Source organism: Brienomyrus brachyistius, chromosome 12, assembly GCF_023856365.1.
Source record: "Brienomyrus brachyistius isolate T26 chromosome 12, BBRACH_0.4, whole genome shotgun sequence".
In the NCBI taxonomy this organism is placed as follows: Eukaryota; Metazoa; Chordata; class Actinopteri; order Osteoglossiformes; family Mormyridae; genus Brienomyrus; species Brienomyrus brachyistius.
The window spans coordinates 17059319-17074971 of NC_064544.1; the positions used below are offsets into that span (position 1 = coordinate 17059319).

At 47.1% G+C, this 15653-nt stretch overlaps 1 long non-coding RNA gene across 1 annotated transcript; it reads left to right on the plus strand.

Annotated features, from left to right (window-relative positions):
• The first annotated feature begins 30 nt into the window (after positions 1-30).
• LOC125704911 (uncharacterized) lies at positions 31-929 on the plus strand. Its single transcript, XR_007381276.1, has 2 exons — positions 31-198; positions 274-929. It is a non-coding gene; the product is annotated as an uncharacterized LOC125704911 (long non-coding RNA).
• The last annotated feature ends 14724 nt before the right edge of the window (positions 930-15653 follow it).

Below are 15653 nucleotides of genomic sequence, written 5' to 3' on the forward strand. Positions count from 1 at the left end.
AATGAGGTGGAGCTGGAGGGTGCGATCTGGTTGGGGCATGGTAATTTCATTAACCTGGCTGCAACAATTAAGCAATCAGCACGCGTATATAGGACCCGGTTGTGGTTGCGTGTGTGTGACTGATTTGTAAGCGTGACGTGACTCTCCGTGCGCCAGTATCTCCTTTTCCGGAAGTTGTGGCTATATCCAACGCTGCAGGTAGGGCATCAGTGGACGGGGTCGTTTGCTTGCCGTATGGGTGGTTGTAATGTGCTTTTGGTATCTTTCTTACAGTTGCAAGGGCTTAGTAAATCTAGCAGCTTGCGGTTGCTTCCGCTTTTAAGGCTTTCCAACTTTTACCGCGTGTAATCTGCCAGGTATGTCTCGTCTCCTTTTACCAACGTTTGGGTAGTAGGGGCATACCTAATACTGTGTTTGTATTTGTAGTGGATCGCGACTTGGAGTGTCCCGGACCGATGTGAGCCAGACCATCAACGGGATACTAAGTCACTACAATTGCTGCTGTTTTGCCTGGATGTTTTATGTTTTGTTTCATGTTTTAATTGGTTTTAGGTATTAATGTGTTTTATTGTGCGGATGTAAATTGGGGGGTGTCGTTGGGAAGGTTTGGTGCTGGGCGGTGAGGATCCGTGTCGGGCGAAACCGCGCTGCGTGGTCGCGTTGCATTCTTTTAGCCCACCCCTTGGGTGGATGTACGTGCGTCATGTACTGCGGGACCCCTTAGAGTGTTGTCTGACTGTATGCCTCCCATTCCCCTCCCGATAACAGCTGCCTGGTTTGGGTTTTCTTTTGTCGTGTGATTGGAGTGTTTTAATATGATTTGATCTGTATTTGTGCTGTGATTTTGGTTTTAGTAATCTGCTGTTTGGTTTCTTTTTGTTTTTATTTGGAGTGTTGCCAGCAGCCTAATAAAGGGAGTGTTTATGGTCTTCGCGTCTCCCCTATGGTGATCACGAATCTGTGTCCTTTTATATTGGAGTGGGTTTTGAACTCTGGTATTCTAATTCTCTGGGTGAAATTCCCAGAGTGGCGTAGTCGGCTTGTCCATTTCCGTATTCCCTCGCTACTTCCTCCCTCAGTAACGCCACAGATGCATTCATTTTGTGAATTACTTTTGAAATCTAATATGAACATGGCTTTTATTTTACAAAAGCAAAGTTGTAAAAATTTTGTAGGGTTTTTATCAAAGGAGATTTTGTTAATGTAACATGAAGTTTTTATATTTTCAAAGTTGCACAAGTGTTTTAAAATGTATCATGTATACGTGTGTTGTGTTTTTCAAGCTTGTACAAAAATGTTTATGTACATTTATCAAATGAGTTTTTAAAATGTACCATGACCGGGTGTTTTTTTATTCAAAATAAAAGTTGTACATATGTTTTGTTATATGTATGCAGCACGGCTGTGTTTTTAAAATGTACTAATTTTGTGAGGTGGTGGGAATAAAGCGTATTTAAAGGGGTACCTGTCATGGAATCTACCAATCTTTAACAGCTGATGAACCCTGAGCCACATGGGGACTGGGGGTTATAACCGTGAGACTCGACACCTAGGCATTAGATCCTTATTACAGCAATGGTCCCCCATGCATGTATACAGTGTAGGGTCAGGTCCAGAGAAAGCTGTAACTACGAGTGCAGCTGATTAATAGCATTAATCAGTTTATGAGTTAATCACTCAATGTCTGCCTCTTAAAACGCGACGCTTCATTCTCAATATATTTGTCTAAATACAAATAGATTTCATAATGCTGTATATCTGAAAAACTTTCATGTCACATTTTAAAACATTTGTGCATCTTTGAAAAACTTTCATGTTACATGTTAAAACATTTGTACATCTTACTTTGAAAAACTTTCATGTTACGTCTTAAAATATTTGTGTAACTAAAAACTATGGTCAAGTTATATTACCATTCTTTAAAGTTTTTAATGTGTATTTGCATTTAATGTGTAAATGCAGCTTACTGGTTGCTATTAAATGTAATTAAATAATCATGTACACCTTCTTTAAAATAACAAGACTATATCCTAAATTCTTACACCCTTGCCTGATTCCACAGTTCCTACCCCCCACTTATGTGTCCCCCATCCCACCCTTCCATGACTTGTGAGATAAGGAAAGCACACTTCCCAACCTTTGGTTGTGCGCTTCTGCGCATGCTTGGGGTTTTGCTGTGTGTGTGTGTGTGTGTGTCTGTGTGTGTAGGTTGTTCATCTTGCGTCCAAAGTTAAGGTTATATTTTATACTACTTTAAAGTAACACATTTTTGTTTGACTGTTTAACAAACACATCTAAAGTTTTTATACATTTAAACATTAACAAAAGCTGTTAACGTCTTTTCTTTAAAATTTACAAGTCTATTTTGTGTGGTTTTTCACAATAAGACTCATGAACGACTAAGTTAGTATGTTTTGGGGTCTGAATACACATCGCGGTCCTATACTTTCACAGACCTAAAGTTAAACTCTAAAGCCCCTGACCACCGGTGTGTGTGTGTTTCTGCACATGAGCATGAATATACATTTACTGAAAAAACATATTTATTAAAATAACTAAGGTTTTATTCTGTCAAAAAAAAAAATTAATAATGCCAGCAGTGGTTGTGCAGTGGTTAGCACTGTTGCCTCTCACCTCTGGGACCTGGGTTCGAATCTCCGCCTGGGTCACATGTGTGTGGAGTTTGCATGTTCTCCCTATGTCGTCGTGGGGTTTCCTCCAGGTACTCCGGTTTCCCCCCACAGTCCAATAACATGCTGAGGCTAATTGGAGTTACTAAATTGCCCGTAGGTGTGCATGTGTAGGTGAATGGTGTGTGAGTGTGCCCTGCGATGGGCTGGCCCCCCGTCCTGGGTTGTTCCCTGCCTCGTGCCCGTTGCTTCCGGGATAGGCTCTGGACCCCCTGCGACCCAGTAGGATAAGCGGTTTGGAAAATGGATGGATGGATGGATAATGCCAGCAGATAAATGGGGACGTTATAGTGAATCTGTAGTCTCCCTGCATAGTGGATGACTGCTGACACTGTTGAATTTGAACTATGTTTCATTAACTATCAAACAGTCTGCAGCTCCGTTACCGTTGTCAACTTAGCATTTTACTCCAGCAAGCATCTTAGATCAAGCTTGTAGATTATATAAGCTGGGCACATGGGCACCTTGTAGGATGTCTTTATTAAAATAACTAAGACCTTATTCTTTAAAGTTTTTAATGTGTATTTGCAGCATGGTGCTAAATGCAGCTTACTGGTTCCTATTAAATATAATTAAATAATCATGTACACCTTCTTTAAAATAACAAGACTATATCCTAAATTCTTACACCCCTGCCTGATTCCACAGTTCCTACCCCCCACTTATGTGTCCCCCATCCCACCCTTCCATGACTTGTGAGACAAAGAAAAGCAGACTTCTGCCTGCCTGGTCGGTCATTTCTAGCCGCTATTTAGGTTCTTCCTCAAATCCTGTTGCCTAAATGACTTATATCCCACTCATATTAATTTAAAATTTCGCTATAACAAAACAATCCTTATACATTTTAATAAAAAACGTGAACTATATATGTTTGGTGTTTTTTTGATTGAGCAAACTCTTTTGTGTTTTTGTGTGAGTGTCCGATACAACTGTAGTTTGTATCAACTTTTTTTTTTTTTAGTTTGACCTCCGGGGTGTGTGTTTGCATGCGCGTGAATAAACATTTACTGAAAAACGTATTTATTAAAATAACTAAGACTTTATTCTGTCAAAGTTTTTAAAAATGTGTTTTGATGCATGTCACTAAATGCTGCTTAATAGTACCTAACCGGGGGTGCTCCCCAGTGACAGTTGCTAGTCCATTTATTCTTTTAAAGACTATTGATTCCAATTTGGTGCCATATGCTTTTTTCATGAGTTTCTCTCAGACTCGCGCAGCAGCACGGCTCTCAGCTCTCCGGCATCGCTCTCTCCGAGTCCTTTGCTGATTCTCCAAAGCCCGGGATCTTACCACAGTACCTCAACACCAGACACACCGTACGCTCACGCTCCATCAGGTAACCCACCCGCTCAGCCCCGGCGGCGCCCGACAAAAAACCCTCACACTCGTAAGCACTCTCCTCAACATGATTAAAAAAAAATAATAATAATTTTACATAATAATAAATAAATAATTTAAAATAATAATAAGTAAATAGTTTAAAATAATAATAAATAATTTAAAATAATAATAAATAATTAAATCCAACTCCCATGACGTCACATCGTACCACCACAACCAAGACCCGCCCCCCAAGTGACCTTTTGACCCGACCTGTCAATTTGATGGAACCGGTATTCTCTATCTCTCTGTCCTTGAATGTTTTTTGTCATTTGGTTTTGGTAAAACAACATATAAATATGTCTAATTTATTCTCTAACTTATTCACAAATACTTTTTATTTTTGTATGTGCTTTACCTGTGGTATTGAATTTTGTCCTGTGGGTGACACCATAGTTTGCACAAGGGGGAGTTCTTTTTAAAGGTAGCCTGCAGGTGTAAATGATTTGAAGCTGCTTTGTTTGGGCCCAAACTGCATGAGTTTTATCTCCAAGTTTTGTTTCCATTTTAATAACAGAAGGAAGGATTATCGTATCATGCATTTTGCATTCCTTGGTGAGCACAGTTCCTGTTTGTTTGTTTATTCGGTCATGATTTGCAACTTGTATTTACAGTATGTATGTATGAGACGCATGGTGGTGTATATGAATGTTTGTGTTTTAGTATTTATTTACATAATAAGAAGTTTGTATCTGTGGTAATTAGATTGTTAAATGTTTATTGTTTGTATGTCCTGATACAGTTTTCATGGTGACGAAATAGATTAAAGTTGATGCTGCTATGACCTTCAAATAAAAGAAACTTTAAGCTTCTGTCGAGACTCTCTTGGGCTGCTACAATGAAAACTCAATGCTACATCTAAGTCGTCTACTTTGTTCCAGCTGGCTTCGTTTTGGAAGATTGGGCCTGTTTTGGTTTTGTTCCACGTGAAGTCGGGCAAGGTTGTCAGATGTCAGTGTCAGAAGGAAAGGGTCACTGATAAGAGAGACTTATCTGAAGAATTCCCAAAAGGAGAAGATAAATTAGTTTGCACGCAAGAAATACTCTATGGTTTTCGTGAGAGACGATTCACTGAACGAGGCAAGCAGATGCGTGAAGAAGGAACTAAAAGGCATGTAAAGGCATTCTAGAAAGGTTATGAATCCTGGAAGCAGACAACAAAAGAATGTAGGAAAAGTCTTAATAAATTCCGTTTGAAGGAGGATCTTGACAAAATAAATCAACACATTCAAAGTGGAAATCAGAATTATAAGCCATTGCAACGCAATTGTATTAACACTCTAGATATCGTGCAAAAATTGGATGCTTATAATACACTGACAACAGAAATATGTGATCTAGTGAGTAAACGATTGGAAGTAAGCCTTGTTCATGGTACCTTTAAGGCAGAGGTTGAAAAGGAAAGAGTGTGAATGATTTTAAATAGAGAGGAATATAAATCCATCTTCGGCAGAACAAACACTGAAACTGTCATCTCAGAAGGACCTGAAGGGTTTGATAATGTGTCCTTTGCCAACTCCAAAGCTTCTAGTAAGCGAGCAGATGCAGAAGCAGATCTTGCAGCCAAATTAGAACAAGTAAAGTCTATGCAGGAGATGCAAGCTCAACAAACTAAACTCAGTAAGCTGGAAAGTGAATGGAAATTTCATGAGTCACAGATTAGGGTTGATAGGAAGCAGAAGCAAGCTGAAGTTGAGCTGAAGCTAGAGGAGGAGAAAACAAGGATGAAAATGACACAAGCAGACATGGATGTTAAGATGGTTAAGTTGTGTAGAAGAGGAGGCTTAAGGCTCCAGAAATTCAACTCAAATGATTGAGAAGTTCTTAGTTGCGTAGATCCATCTCAAAGAGCGACAAGTGTTGAACGCCTTGACTTCAGTCAAGATTCAGCCTCAGTAGAACATGCACTGGGCATTCAATGGCTAATTGAAAGTGACCATTTTAGCTTTAATGTAAACTTGAAAGACAAGCCTGACACTCGCCATGGTATTCTTTCAGTCATCGCGTCCTTGTATGATCCGCTACGATTTGTGGCCCCATTCATTTTGAGTGGAAAGTGTGTTCTTCAGGAGCTCTTCCGTAGGAGCATTGAATGGGACGATCCACTTCCTGATGACTTGCGTCCACGGTGGAAGGAATGGAATACAGGCCTTTAAGGGCTGAGAGAGGTCTCAATCTCCAGATGTTACTATCCTGCACACTTTGGCAAGAATGTGAGTGTTGAATTACACCACTTTTCAGAAGTGTGGGATATGGTGCATGTTCTAACCTGCGATACAAGAATGAGCAAAACGAAATCCATTGCAGCTTTGCCATGGCTAAGGCTAGAGTTGCTCCATCAAAGGTCAGAAGTTCTCCCCACTTAAAACTTTCAGCTGCTGTGATTGTGGCCCAATTGAGTGTTTTGCTGAAACCAGAGTTAAACATGAAGATTGATAAAGAGTTCTTTTGGACAGATTCTCAAGTCACTCTAGCATACATGAACAATGAAGCACGGAGGTTTCAGATGTTCGTAGGAAATCGTGTCCAGTTAATAAGGGAGACTATTAATTTGAGCTAGTGACATTATGTTGATACAGCAGAAAACCCAGCCGATCATGCCTCTAGGAGACTTCATGCATCAGAGATTCTATCAACCACCTGGCTATCATGTCCTGAGTTTTTTGTGGCTGAGAAGCAGTGTGAATTCACGTTCAATGCCCCATCAGCAAGCCATGCCGGTGGTGTATGGGAGCGTCAAATACGCACCATTCGAAACGTCCTAAACGCTACCTTGGCCCAAAGTGTTAGTAGGCTGGATGATGTCTCCTCTGTTAACATGGCTATTGTTAACAGCCGCCCATTGACCACAGATGGGATAAATTACTCTAATTCTATTAAGCCTTTAACGGTCAATCATCTAATTCCTAATGAAATCAAAAGTTGCTATTCTGCCTCCTGGGATATTCGTGAAAGAGTATGTTTATGGTACAAAAAAATGCCAGAATTCAATATTTGATTGAGCAGTTCTGGAGCCGATGGAAGAGGGAGTGTTGAGTATCACACTATACTGAACATTTATTCCTTGATATACTTTATGTGTATGACCCTTGCTTGCTCTCATGTTGTTCATGTACTTTGTCTAGTGTTCTGGATTTGGTTACTTGCCCTGTTTTCCTGTTATAGGCCTCTGCCTGCATTTGGATTTGTTTGCCTTTGACTGCATCTACCAAAAACAGTAAATCATATAGTAGAATTCAATAACGTAATATCAACATATTTTAAAAATGGCATTACTGTTAATAGGTTTAGGTTTACTAGTGTGGCGAGTGGTGGTGAGTAATACTGCCAAATAGTACCAAACAATGGTACCAATAGCCACACGTTAGTCCGACTACGCCACCCCAGGTATTACACCCAGAGAAAGTCCAATCGCCCTACCCCCGGGCAAAGGCTGGTGAACTGGTCCGTTCACCATAAACAGCGGAGAGACGTTGTTCCAAACACACACTTATTACAAAGTAAAACCATAAAAAGATGAATCCGTCGATCCACTCAAAATACTGCCCGCGTACTAGCAGCCACTTCTTGCCAATCTAAGGCTGGGCGCCAGGACCTAGAACAGCAAGAATCGGGCGGGCACAAGCGAGAAGGGAAAAACAAGATATAACCGCAAACCAAACAAAATCACACAAAACCCAACAAAAAACAAACACTGCAGTCTAAAAGAAACAAATAAAATACAAAACCATTACATTGATACACAATAAAAATCCCATTCAAAACATAACACCAAAAATACCAAACAAAACAAACATAATACAATTAAAACAGAACACAAACCCTTAGAAAGCGGGGGACCAGTCAGACCCTCCAACACCCGCTCGCACGCATGTGGACGCACACACCACCCCCCAGCTATGGACCCGCTGACGACTCAGCCTGCTATAGGCTGGACAGAGTAGAAGACAAACCGAAAAGCACGAAACGGTACAAACGTCACTAGGCAGCAGCAATAAGGCAAAGTAAAGCCGAGCCGCCTCTAGGCAGAGCAGCAGTGATTCCACACAAGGTGAAGCAGCTGTCACCGCCACACCACAACACACGGGACCCTGTAATAATAAAATAAGGTAAGGACTAATTATAATGTAATGCTATCTGCCCACGTATAAACTAGGCAAAAACGGTTAACACACCTCAGGAAGAAAACCCAGCCGTATTAATCCCAGCGTCAAACGTCCTACTGCAGCTCGTAACATTCACCGTCCCGGGGCTGAACACACCAATGTAAGATGTTCGCAGATGAACAGGGGATCCAGCAATTAAAATGACCGCCGAACAGGAGCATAGAGCGTTGGTGAACCCTTATAGTCTGAGCGCCCTCTCCTATTGACTACTCCCCTCCAGAACTTAATTGGATACACACCTCGTTTCCTTCTCCTGCTACACTAGGAAAGAATGAAGTCCTTCATAAAAAGTCAGTGTCCATTATTGCATTGCATATTGACGATAACATGAAACATTTTAGCTTCATGAGTTTCATCCATGAGTTTCATGAACGTATGTAGTTTAAGAATGTGTGCTGTATGTGATGCTCATAGTAACACTGAGTAACACATTCATGGTATTTTCTATGCTGTTTCCTGGTTTGTTTGGTTTTTATTCAGGCATGCAGTCAGGCAAGTACTGGAATGTGGTAACGAAATTTCCCAGAACTCAAAGATATGTTTGCATATAGGACAGTGTCAGTAATGTTGTGGCTTTTACAGCTTTGGTCAAAGTTTTACTATAGAGATCATTTAAATAACCTTCTTATCAGCATGTTGTTTAACAGTAAACTGTAATATGTAAGTTTCATGTATTGGCCTCTTGAAGTGTGCTGTTATACTGGTATGGTTAATGATCCAAAATCACCACAGAGATTTTCACTGATTCAGTTTGACCTAGTGGTGCCTGTGAAAAATGTATGTTTATCTATTGTAGCCAATCGGAATACAGGAGGTCATCTACCTTTAATTGCGGGGCCATAATTATCGACATAATTGTCAACATAATTAATATCCTTACAAGATGTTCTTGCTAAAGTACCATTTTAGTAAAGCATGTGACTTCTCATAACTGTAAATTTTAAAGTGAAAGTTATATTTTGCTTTTGCTAAATACATGCATTTACTTTAAACACATAGTGGTGTGTGTGAGCAATCAACAGTCAAAAACTGAACTTTATTACAAATCAAAGTTGAAATATATAATTCAAAATATATACTTCGCCACTTCAATTCATGGAGAATTATAAAAAATTTTGGTTGGGCAAGAAACTGGAAAATGGAGTTACAGCAAACAAATAAAATATAACACTGGTAAGTGCACATGCCCAATGTAGACTAATATGCATCATAAGCTATGGCATATGTCTTTAACATGGTGCAGTTTGGACGCAAACGTTTTTTCCAACTGTGATAACGGTAGTGTGGATGCAGATCTTTTTCTTCAGAAATCCCCATTAAAAAATTTTTACGCATTAGTGTGGATGTAGCCTCAGACACTCAAGTAAGTGACTCAATCTTCATATTGTTGTTACGAATCTCTAAAAATATAATTAGTTTCTATCTAATAATAATTGATCCTTTGTTATCCCTGTGGGGAAATTCTTATTTATGCCACCCTCAACTTGCTCTTTGTAGAATAAGCTGTCTACAAAGGACAGCCACATGTTGGGGTGCCTAGGGAGCTGGGGGTTAAGGGCCTTGCTCAAGGACCTGCAGACATGCTGAGGGTGCATTTGAACCGGCAACCTTGGGATTACAGGTATACAGACTTAGCCCAGTGAGCCACACTCTGCCCATTGCTAGAAGCTTTAGGATACCCCATCCAAATCATTGAATTCAGGTGTTCCAATCACTTCCATAGCTGCAGGTGTATAAAATCAAGCATCTAGGCTTGCAGACTGCTTCTACAAACATTTGTGAAAGAATGGGTCACTCTCAGGAGCTCAGTGAATTCAAGCGTGACACTGTGATTGTGACGCCTGACCCGTCTGCTCTTCATGTGTGCCACGCCCCCCGCTTACCCACGTGTGCTTTCCCGATTGTTTCCAGCCCTGTATGAGGGTGATGACCGGCCTGGCGGCGCCAGAGGGACCGGAGGCCGAGCAGCTTGTCGCTCGGCTTTCCAAAGGCTTCGACACCTTCACGCCAGCCTCTGGGTGGGCGGCGCTTGAGGGTCTAACCAGGGACCTGCAGCAGCTACTACAACTCCGGAAGGCTACGGACCCCGCGCCGGAGCCACCGCCCCTGCCCCCCCGGATCCCGCGCCGGAATTGCCACCGCTACCTGCGGGACCCGCTTCAAAGCAGTCGCGGTCACGGCCGTCTGTGCTGCCCGCACAGACATCGACTCTGCAACCTGCGCAGCTTCCTCCTACCCCGGCTGCTGACTTCGTGCTGCCACCCAGACTTGCGAACCCCCAGCACATTCAGCCAGCAGCTCCCGGGTTAACGCCCCCACTGCAGCAGCCTGCAGCTCCCGGAGGGGTGTCCCCGTCTCGACCTGCCCTTGTGATAGTGCCCCCAGTGACTCCTCTGCCCTTGCCTCGACGTCCTCGGCCCCGACATAGGGTTGTGATGTCTGTGTCCCGTAAGGGGCGGGGACACAGACGCAAGGCTCCCGCCCTGCCCCCTCCCTCGCCTGCGCTCTGGCTCGGTTGGCGCCTGCGGTTCCTGGCCCTCCGGGTCGGCTGTTGCCTGCGGGTCCCCCTCCGTTGCCTCGTCGCCCTGCCACGCTCCTCCCTCCGGTGCCTGGTCGGTCGCCTGCGGGTCTACCCGCTTGCGACGGCTCCCCCCCTCGCCTTGCCCTCGCCAGGGTCCCCTCCTGCTCCGTCGTCCCCTTCCCTGGTGCTCCCGCCTGCTCCCTCCTCTGCCCCTCCGGGGTCCACTCCGGCTCCGGCCTCCATGCCGGCTGCGGCCCCTCCGGCCACCTCCCGTCGCCCGCTGGGGCTCCCTCGGGCTTCCCCCTATTCCCCCACCTTCTCTCCCTTCTTCCCTGCCTCTGTCCCTCCTACCTTTCCTCCTCCTTTCTCCGTCCCTCGTCTCTTCGCCCCTCCTCCCGCTTTTGTCCCGCTGTCCCGATCCCTTTGTTCTGCCCCGCTCCACTCCTGGTTTCCCGATGTTCCCTCCCGTCACTCCCGCTCCTTTTGTTCCTCCTGTTCCCACTATGTCCCCTTTCCTGGTGTGTCTTTCTGCCTTCCCTGTCCTTTGTCAGCTCCTGTCTCACGTCCTGTCGCTTGCCTTGTTCTGTGTCTCCGTCTTGTTCCCGGTCCCTCGTTGATGGTTTTTTTTTCTTGTTTCCTAGGTTCTGGTTCCTGTCTCCCCTTCGTCGCCTCCTCCCTGGCGCGCCCGGCGTAGCGCGCCTTTGGGGGGGGGTTCTGTGACGCCTGACCCGTCCGCTCCTCATGTGTGCCATGCCCCCTGCTTACCCACGTGTGCTTTCCCGATTGTTTCCAGCCCTGTCCGGTTATGTTGCCCTGCTTTATTGTATTTAAGTCCTGGTCTCCCCTGTTTCCATGTCTGTCATTGATGGTTGTTTCGTGGTGGTTTTTAGTGGATGTCCGTGCCTGTTTCTATTAAACCCTCGTTTGCCCCGATTCCTGCCTGCCTGCCTGAGCGATCTTCCATCCGGCTCGTCCCGCCGTTACCCGTGACAGTGATAGGATACCACCTGTGCTATTTGCTATTTTGACTAGTATACACCCACAGTAGCTATTTCACAGAGGTTTTCTGTAACCTGCCAACCACAGTCACAGTACAGCTTTTCAAATGCTAATACATAGGGATGTAACGATATCAAAAACTCACGGTACGATAATATCACAATACGATGTTCACAATATGATAATTATAACAATATTTAAAAAGAAAAGAACATTTAATAATTAATAATCAGCATGTTTATATCAAATTAGTTCTTCCTTTTAACCACACAGTGCTTTTGCTTTTCTTCATTAGTGAAATATCCAGCTATGACCTTAAGCATTTGGCAGAACTTAGCAGTAATTGTCCTTTGCAATGAATGACTGAAAAATGCATGTCATAAAAGAGGAGAGCTGCCATAAAAACACATATTGATGTCTGGAAATGCCATACTTTTTCTGCAGAAACCGGCACCAATGAACTGAGGAGCAATTAATAAATCCATACTTGCCAAATGCCTCTCACAAAAGGCGGCTCCAAAGTGGAAAAGACTGTTTATCTTCTTTCATGAGATTGGGTCTAGACCCCATGTTGTGTGTTGAAGTGAGTCTGACTATTGTTGGAGTACGCCAACTCCACCAGGTCCGTAGATGAGAAGAGATCACCCGGAGGCGTGGATGAGTTGTCCAATAACCTTTTATTCCAACAGATCGATCTGGGAAGTCTGTGATACACCGTATCCCAACAGAGTTCGACTTCCTTACTATTCATGTGTGTCTTCCCTTCTACATACAGCCCCCGCCCCTGTCCATACTTTTCCACTTTCTGGCAATTTCGCCTTATCTGGTACACCATGTTATTCAGTACGTTTTCCTAGCAGCTGCTATGTCTAGCAGCTGCCACCACAGTCTGCGTCAATAGGTTAATTTTGGTACGCACAGAGCCTCCCTACGTGTCCTTGTTCCCCTGCAGTTATTGCTCTCCACACTATATCTAGACAGTTTGTCTCTACCTCCCACACTAGTTCAGGCTCCATTACCACCAAAGAAATCACATTCCATGTCCCTAAAGCCAATGCCATTAGCCGGGGATTGGTCCGCCAAAGCTACTGCCACTCAGTACACAATGCACTTGACCCTTATGGCTCCTCCTTTGGTGTTTGGCCCACAGGAGAATGGCTCCACAAGGCTCAGTCATAGCTAAAGGCCTGACCAGCAGGCTCCCACACCCAGGCCTGGCTCCAGGGTGGGGTCCCAGTATCCAGTCCAAGAGTTATATACTGCATAAGAGTTATTTAAATCACCCTTAGTCTGGACCCTCACCTAGGAAATATTTGCATTGGAGACCAGGTTTCTTGTGGATGCCATCCCGCGGGTCTCCATGTTTCCTAAAAAGATGGCGCCTGTTGCCGAGGCGCAAACCCCAGCTCCAGTCCCTATGGTTCCTGTCCCGGCGGTTCCTGCTCCAGTCCCCGTTATTCCTGTCCCACCTGTTCTGGCTCCCATGCTTCCAGTCCCTGCACCTGTCCCAGTTCCTATGCCCCCAGTTCCCCAGACCATTGCTCCTCCCCCTTTGATGGATATGGAGGAGGAGCTTGAATGGGACCCCTCGAGAATCACCCTGACTGCCCCAATGAACCCCTCCGGTGGATCACCCCGACCCCATTCCCAGCACTGCAGATTCCTGGCAGGTCCCTGTCTCTCTGTCTCCCTGTCTCCTGGAGAGGGAGAGGACACCTGCACAGGGGTCTCCTTCTGTCCCCCTGGCTCTGGCTTGGCGGTTGCCTACGGCCCCACCTGCGGTGACTCGTAGGTCGGCTGTGGTTCCCCCAGCTCCAACTCATCTGTTGCCTGCGCCTTCGTGGGCTGTGGCTATGCCTTTGCCTGTCGCAGCTTCTGCTCCCTCGTGCCCTCTGCCAGTGTCCCCTTTGTCTCCCTCCTCGCCTCCTCCTGCAGTCCCACCTCCTCTCCGGCTGCGGCCTCGTGATCACCGATTTCCCCTGCGGCTCCCATCTTCTGCCTGCTGGGGATCCCTCCGGCTCCTTGGTTTTCCATGCCTTTTGCCTCCTTGCCTCTTGTTTTTGTGCCCGCTGTGTTGTCTCCCCGTGCCTCTGTTTCACCTTTATTAACTTTTGGTCTACGTACTGCATAGACGCTGATCATGCTACTCACCCATTTATAATATACTGTGTGTCACGGAAGATCGGCAGCGATCGCGAGCAGAGCGGCGATCGTGCGGAAGGAGCAGGCAGGCAAGCGGGATACGGGAAAACGGGGGTTTATTCTCAGGAAATCCGGGGCAGGGAATACAGGACGGCAACAGACATCAATGACGGACAAAGAACTTGGGTAAGACACGGACTGAAATACACAGGACTGATTGAAAATAAGCAGACACAGCTGGGTACAATCCGGGAAACACACGTGGGTAAGCAGGGGGCGTGGCACACAGGAGGAGCCGGCGAGCAGGGCATGACAGAACCCCCCCCCAAAGGCGCGCTTCACCGGGCGCGCCAGGGAGGAGGCGACAGACGGGACACGGGAACTGGAGCAAAAAAAACAGAACCATCAACGAGAGACGGGAAACAGGACCGAGGCACAAAACATGGCAAGCGACAAGACAAAAGACAAAACCTGACAGAGGGTCGGGAAGGCAGACAGGCAAACCAGGAAAGGGGACACAGCGGGAACAGGAGGAACAAAAGGACCAGGAGTGAACGAAGGGAACAGAGAAGGACAAGGAGCAGAGACGGGAGGAAGAAAGCGAGGGGGAGCAGAGACAGGCGGGACCAAGAAAGGGGAAGCAAATGAAGGAGGGACCAGGGCAGGAGAGAAGGGAGAGAAGGCGAGGGAACAAAGGGGAGCCCGTGGGAGCCCCAGCGGGCGACGGGGGGCGACCGGAGGGGCCGCAGGCGGCCGGGAGGCCGGAACCGGAGGGGACCGTGAAGGGGCTGAGGAGACAGGGCGAGGGACCCGCGGAGGGGCCAGGGAGGGAGCATGAGGGAGCACCGGGGAAGGGGACGAGGGAGCTGGAAGGGGCCAGGGCGAAGGCAAGGCGAGGGGGGGAGCCGCCGCAGGCGGCGACGTCCTCCGACGGGCCGAAGGTGGGAGCCCCGCAGGCGACCGAGGAGCCGCCGTCGGGGAGCCCCCCGGCGACCGACCAGGCACCGGAGGGGGGAGCGAGGCAGGGCGACGAGGCACCGGAGAGGGACCCGCAGGCGACAGCCGACCTGGAGGGCCAGGACCCGCAGGCGCCAACCGAGCCCCAGCGCAGGCGAGGCAGGGCGAGCCAGGGGGCAGGGCGGGCGGGACCCCAGCCCTGCGTCTGTGCCCCCTTCCTCTGCGGGACACAGACAGGCCGACCCTAGGTCGGGGTCGACGTCGCCGGGGCGAGGGACAAGGAGTCACAAGTTCCGTCCCCGAGGGGTCCCATTCCAGCTCCTCCACCTCCGAAGAGGGAGGAGCCAAGATGGAGTCGTCCGGGACCACCTCGGGGACTAGGGTGAAAGGGACAGGAGCTGGGGCTGCAGCAGGACTTGGAGCGCGGTCAGGACTTGGAGCGCGGTCAGGACTTGGAGCGCGGTCAGGACTTGGAGCTGCAGGTTGCTGCAGTGGGGGCGCCGGCCCGGGAGCTGCAGGTTGCTGCAGTGGGGGCGCCGGCCCGGGAGCTGCAGCAGGCGAAGGCGGCTGCGCAGGCGGCGGCGGCAGCGAAGGCGGCAGCGGCCGCACGGGAGCGGGGTCCGCGGGCGGCGGCGGCCGTTCCGACGGCGTAGCCGGGACCGGTGCTCTCCGGACAGGAAAGGCTGCCTGGGGAGACAGCTTAGCAGAGCCAGGGACCATCCGGGCGATTGGAGAGACCTCCCGATCCTCCTCCGGGAGGGCCGCCGGGATGAGGGCACATGCCCTTAAGGCGATCG